The following is a 7,346-nucleotide window of genomic DNA, read 5'->3' as shown; positions in this document are numbered from 1 at the left end:
CCTCCAGATTGGCTTGAGCTCACCTCGCCTCGCAGACACTGCAGAGTCTGGGGGGTCTTATAGACCGCGACCCGGCCCCACCCGCCTACCCTGGCACGGTACCAAGCTTCGAGTCGTTTACTGGCCGGCAGAAGGCGGAACTCCCTCCGCCTCATTTAACGCGAGCCCTTTAAAAACTCGGGAGCCGCAGGGCTGCGGGCAATTCCTCCTGGGAAATGTAGTCCCCGAGTGGCAGCCCCGCACTGCGGCCCGCCCGGGGCCCCCCCAGCCTCGGAACTGCGGAGCCACCCCAAGCATGGGGAAGGGGTCAGACCTCATCTGTCCTTTCATTTAGGGAGGGGCTCAGACCTCCCGGCAGTTTTTCGGTTGTCAAAAACGGCCCTTGGTGTTTTCATTTATCAAAAAGGGGCTCTACCTACCTCTGGGGTTGGTGTGAAGGTGAAATGAAATCCTGTATGGAAAAGGGTAAATCGAGCTAGAATGCGGGGATCTTGTTTTTACTAACATGCCTGGGTGAATGTGCCCGTAAATTTACTGAGTACATTCAAGTCATACATAACATCTCCATTTTTCAGAGAGGAGGTCTGTGATGGCTAAATGATTTGTCCAAGGTGGGTGACCCAGGAGGGTGGTGGGTGACAGACTCTCAAGCCAATGACTTTCCCGGTCCAGATGTGAACTCATTCTGGTCTTTGGAAAACTTAAGGCATTCATTTGCTATGTGCCAGGCCCTGGGATAGGGCTATGAACAAGAGATCTCTGCTCTTGTGGAACTACTTTCGAGTGGAGAAGCTAGGTAAGAAAAGAAGTCCGTTGTATGGTATGTCGGGAAGCCTTGGTTGCAAAGACAAAAATTAGAGCAGGGGGACTCCCCAGGTGGTCCAGTGGTTAACAATTCACCTTCCAATCAGGGGGAAACAAGTTCAGTCTCTCCCTGGTTGGGGTACTAAGGTCCCACATGCTGTGGGGCAGCGAAGCCCAGGTGCAGCAACTACTGAGTCCAGGGCCAGTAGAGCAGGTGCTTCACAAGGAGAGAAGCCCTTGCACTATGTGAGAAGACCATGTGCCACCACAAAGACCCAGTGCGGTAATTAAAAAATATATAGAGAGAGCAGGGTATGGGGGAGCTAAGAGTACTGAGAGAAGAATGTTTGCAATTTTGAATACGGTGGTCAGAGAAGGACTCATTAAGAAGCGGACATGTGAGCAGATTCAAAGGAGATGAGAAAGGGAGCCATTTTTATTCTTGGAGGAAGAATCTTTCAAGCAGAGGGAATACCCAGTGCAAAGGCTCTGTGGCAGGAATGTACAGGGTGGCTGAATTAAGAAGGACACTAAGGGGAGATGAGGGTTTTTTTTTTTTTTTTTAATGTCTGGGAAACAAAGGAGGCACAGGTCACATAGTTTGGGATACCATTGTAGGGACCTTGGCTTTTACTCTGAGGGAGATGGGAGCCACTGGACAGTTTTGAGCAGAGGAGGGACATAATGGGACCCAGGCAGTAGCCAACCAGTCACCTGTTGCAGCTGTGTGGAGAAGCTGCAGAGGGCAAGGACAGAAGCAGGGTAGGGAGTCTGTTGCAGTAATCTAGGTGAGAGATCATGGCAATCTGGTCCATAGGGCAGCAGTGGAGGGGACAGAAAGTGGTCAGGTCCCAGTAGGGCACTGTGGATTTTGGCTTGAACAAGCAAAGAAGGAGTTGTCATTAAGTGAGGCAGGCAAGACTGAGGGGTTTCAATGTTCTGGCTGGGTTAGGTTTGAAATGCCTCCCAGATGTGTGAGTAAAAATGCTGAGAAGGCAGATAAATAGAAGAACCTGAGTCTGGAGTTCAGGGAGAGAGATCTTCTACCTTCCTTTTCTCCCATTGAAAGACCCTCTACTTTGGCCAGGAGGGAACAAAACAAACTTGGTTTGGTCATACTAGGCTCAGAGGCCACTGGGGAGATGGCACTGATATCATTGCAAATTGTGATTGTGTCAAGCGCAGATAAGGCTGAGAACCAGGACCTGGGAAGGAGTCACAGGTGGGCTTTTGTAGATCAAGCACCAGGGGAGGCCATGTGGTTAGGTGGGGGCAGGATGGGGAGTGTGATGGGAGATGTCCTCAGGCTGAAGAGCCGGCAGGAGCACATGAGGCTTTAAGCCATGGCAACAGGTGTAGATTTTACTTTGAGTGCAGTTAGAAGCTGCTGGAGAATTTTAAGCTTAAAATGTTGTTTCTTAAAATAATTAACCCAGTTATTTTAAAATAAAAAATTTAAATCATGACATACATCACCCATGCAAGAGAGTATGCAACGTATATTCAGTTCTAAAACCAATATGGAGACAACTGTTTCTTTTGCTCAAGTTAACATAAGAAACATCATCAGTCCACTGGAAACCCTGTTTATTGCTCTCCCTAATCACGTCTCTGTGACCTTTATCCTGAAATTATGTAAGCAATTCTCTTCTGTTTCTTTCTTTATGGTTTCCCCATATGTGTACTTAACCCCGTACACTACTGTATAACTTAGTTTTGCCTGTTTTTGGACCATAGACAAATGGAATCATATCATGAGTATTTTTTTCTGTGACTTGTTTCTTTTATTCAGTGTATTTTTGAGAGTCATCCCATTGGTGCAGACAGCTGTAGCTCAGTGGTCAGAGCACATACTAGTTGTGTAGGACCTGACATTTATACAATTTTTAGAGTCCTTTAAAAAAATACAAACTTGTAATAGAATATTGGGTAACAAGTGAATTTATATTTAGAGTGAGAAAAGAACTCACAGCAAATCCTAGATTTTTTTTAAAAACCTGGTAAATATCACAAAGATCATAAGATCCAGAAATACATTTTTTCTGATGCACTGTTTGACCCACATTGCTAGGATCCCTCTCACGGTTGTACAAGGGGCTTGCGCAAGGGAGAGAACTTTCACTGAAGCAGCTTCACAGTGAATCCATCCCAGAAAGTGGTATGTTCCACTGTAGGAAGCAGCTGCAGTTGGGCTTCATGCAACGTGTGATAAATGGCTCCCAGACCTGTCCACATCCTTCCCTGGAAGCCGTGCTTGTGTTCTGTCACATGGCAAGTTTGCAGATGGAGTAGTTTGCCAACCTTGAGATGGAAGATTACCCTGGATTATCCAGGGGGACTCCAGTGTAATCACAAAGGTCCTTAAGTGGAGGAAGAGGGAGGCTGAAGAGAACAACCAGAGAGATGGCATCATGAAAGAACTGACCACTGTGGGCTTTTAAGATGGAAAGAGCCCACAAGCCAAGAGGCGGGCTGCCTCTTGAAGGTGGAAAAGGCAGAATCCAAATCTTCCCCTACAGCCTCCAGAAAGAACACACACCTGCGGACAGCTTGATTTTAGCTTAGTGAGACCCTATTTGGACTTCTGATCTCTAAAACTGTAAGGTAATAAATTTGTGTTGTTTCAAGCCACCAAATTTGAGACAATTTGATTCAGCAGCCTTAGGAAATTAATATACTACTGTTTGGGTTGATATTTAGGTTGTTCCAGTTTCTTACTTTCCAGATAACGTTGCTGTTTGTGTAGCCTCAGCTTTACCAGGTCGAGGCAACTGCTTCTCATAGGCTACAGTTTGGCTGATTTGGGGAATGGCAGGGTGAAGGTGGTGAGACCATTAGGGGCCATCTCAGTGAGCTGGAGGTGAGAAGTGACAGTGGAGGTGGGAAAAAGGGTCAAATGTGAGAAATATTAAGGAGGACTAGTCCACAGGACTCCCTGAAGGGTTCCCTGTTGGAGGTGAGGGAGCAACCAGAAAGAGTCCTGAGTTCTGGAGCAGAAGCAAGGATGGTGGTGGAACCAGAGATGCTGATGGCTGGAAGTCTGATACCAGGACCCTTCCTCAAGGGCATCCCCATTTCCACCCTCACTGGCAGCTCTCCTGGTCCCTTCTCATCCTTTACAACCTCATGCCTTGGAAGCTGACCTCTCACCCACTTCTCCCAAGTTGGAAAATGATCGAAATCCCATGTGAATTCAGAGCCAAATGATGGACAGAAAGATAAACACACACTCCCAGGACAAAGGAATGAAAATGCAGGTGATAGCTTCACCATTAAACTTTAACTAATCTAGCTGAACTAAACTTTAACTAGTTTCCTAAGATTTAAAGCAGCAAAGACATCAGCAAGGCCAAGACTGAGGGTTTTGATTCTTAGAAACAGTTTAATCTCCTGCACTGGCACCATCCTTTGGGAACCCATGTGACTCTTCCACAGGAGAGGAGGCTGTATGTGCAGACTTGGGAGGTGTCTGTAGTACACCAATTCAGAAAAGCAGACTGAGAAAAATTTGTGTGGGGATCTAATTTTTATAAACTAGGGCACTTCATCCAGGTATATAGTAATAGTTCACATCTATAGAGCTACTACTGTGTGCCCAGCATTGTGCTGAGGGCTCTCTGCTCTGTTGATAGGTAGTAATGTGACAGAGGGTGAGATGGTTGGATGGCATCACTGACTCAATGGACATGAGTTTGAGGAAACTCTGGGAGATAGTGAAGGACAGGGAAGCCTGGGCGTGCTGCAGTCCATGGGGTCACAAAGGGTCAGACAGGACTTAGCGACTGAACAACAACAATGCATTTGGACCTTTTTCTGTTATTGTCACTTCCTCTGACAGATGGGGAAGGAACCTGTCCAAAGGGGTCTGACTCCATGCTGTAACCAACTCTCAAAGCTTCCCCTCCCTTGGACTTCCCTGGTGGTCCAGGATCTTAGGTCCCCTTAGTTCCCTGACCAGGGATTGACCAGCTAAGAATCTGTGCTCCCAGTGCAGGGGGCCCCAGGTTTGATCCCTGGTTGAGGAACTAGATCCCGCTGCAATAAGAGTTCGGGTGTCACAAGAAGAAGATCCTGCACGTTGCAACTAAAAAGATCCTGCATGCCACTGCTAGGGCCTGACACAGCCAAAGAAATGAATAAGGAAAAACAAATGCGTATTAAACAAACAAACAAATAAACTTCCCCTCTCTTAATCTGGGGACCAGGAGGGCAAATTTGTGGCTGTCCCTGGGAGCCCTGGAGGAAAGAGCCCTGAGCACCAAGCCCTCTCTTATATGGGTCATTGAGATTAGCTGCCATCTGACCCATTGAAACAGTCCTGACTAAGGTCATCTGGCAAAGAAGACACTTGTGCCCCTGAAGAGGGAAGTCACTCTGTGTTCCCACATGTGGCAGACACCACATGTGGCTTGGGGGGGGAGCCATGCTCTCCCCAAACCACGCCCCCACCTTCTGGCATCATTCCCATATCAGGGATCAAAAACTGAGCTCCTGCTATGAACCTTGGGGCCAGCAACAGCCAGGCTGGGAGCTATGGAAGTGGGATTGGCTTTAGAATCCAGTGAGCTCTGGGAATCTCAGGCTATTCTGGAAGAGACCTCAAGAGGGAGACGCTGGGCCTCTTTACCAATAAATGCATGCGGGTGCATGACAGATGGTTTACCACAGGACTTCCCTGGTGAAGATTAAGACTTCACCTTCCAATGCAAGGAGTGTGGGTTCGATCCCTGGTCGGGGGGCTAAGATCCTAAATGCCTTGTGGCCAAAATGAACATAAAATAGAAGCAGTATTGTAACAAATGTAATAAAAACTTAAAAAAAATAACACATGCTGAGCTGTGACCAGGCTGGGCAAGTGGGCTATGGATATGTGTGTGTACATCCATGTTATTATTGCCAGTTTTCTCTGAGGAGTAGAATTAGGTCATGGTAGGCTTTATTTTTTACTTTTATACTTCCATTTTGTTTTAATTTTTGAAATAATAAGCACGCATTACTTTTGTAATAAAGAACCTTCATAATGTCAGAAACATACATATGAAGAAAAGGCAAAAAAATAATATTGAAAAACTGCTTCAGAGTAAATATGATGAACATTAAATGTCCAAAGCATATAGAATAATGTTACAAGTCCTTGGAAGAACAATGGTCACACCACAGTGGGAAATAGTACATAAACAGATAAATTATAGACAAATAATACAGATATCTCATTTGATCTCATATACAAGCTAAGATGTGCAGCATTAAACAGTAGCAATGTCAGATTTTCCACCTTTCAGGATTTTTTTTTGGTTGCACAGCTTGCAGGATCTTAGGTCCCCTTAGTTCCCTGACCAGGGATTGAACCCAGGGCCTTGGAAGTGAAAACATAGTGTTAACCATGAAGGAATTCCCTAAGATTTTTACAAATGGTAACAGGACTGGGAGTGAGTCAGGCACACCCTTCCCCTGCTCGTGGGAGAGGACATTAGATCAACATGTTTGGATAACAATTTGCTGCTAGTACTCAAGGACCTTGAATTATTCAAGGATCTAATCATGAGAAGAGAACCAGACAAACGCAAACCAAAGGACATTTATAAGATGACTGGCCTGGATCCTCCAAAAACATTGAAGTCATGCAAAACTACAAAGTCAGAGACATGTCCCAGATTACAGAAGACAAGAGAGACCCAACTAAATGCCATACGTGCTTCTGGATGGACCTTGGATCTAAAAGAGAATAACTTCTAACAGACATTATGGAAACAGTTGGGGAAGTTTGAATGTGGGCTCTATAATAGATAACATTGCACCTGTGTTCCATTTCCTAAATACAATGATTGGATTGTGCTCTTGTGAGTGAGTGTCTTTTTACTTAAGAGATGGATGCTGAAGGGCTGAGTGTTGTGATGTCTGCAACTCAGATCACTGAGCAAAATATATATATTTAGATAGAGATATAGGCTTATAGATTTGAATATATATAGACAGAGATGTCAACAGAGAACACAAGAGAGAAAGCAAGGGTGGCAGAATCTCAACTGTTGGTGAGTCTGGGCAAAGGATACATGGGAATTTAATTGGAGTATTTTTTTGGTAAAATTTTATTTATTTATTTTAGGCTGCACAGCATGGCATACGAGGATCTTAGTTTTTGTTTGTTTACTTTTTGGCCATGCCCCACGGCGTGTGGGATCTTAGTGTCCTGACCAGGGATCGAATTCATGTTCTCTGCATTGGAAGCACAGAGGCTTAACCACTGGACCACTAGGGAAGTCCCAGCAAGGATTTTAGTTTTCATATGGGGATCTTAGTTCCCTCACCAGGGATCAAACCCACATCCCCTGCACTGGAAAGCGAAGTCTTAACCATTGGATACCCCAGGAAAGTCTCCCTATTGAACTTTTCTTGCAGCTCATCTGTAGGTTTGAAAATGCACAGAATAAGTTGGAGGAGAAGTGTTTAAAGTCAAGTGAGTCCAGCGGCACAGCCCATTCTCAACTCAGCTTCTGAGTGACAGGCAGGATGTGCAACCTGGTGGGGCTGAACCTGGCACT

This window comes from Bison bison, unplaced genomic scaffold (assembly GCF_000754665.1).
Source record: "Bison bison bison isolate TAMUID 2011002044 unplaced genomic scaffold, Bison_UMD1.0 scf7180017864213, whole genome shotgun sequence".
NCBI lineage: Eukaryota > Metazoa > Chordata > Mammalia > Artiodactyla > Bovidae > Bison > Bison bison.
This window is presented reverse-complemented; position numbering follows the sequence as displayed.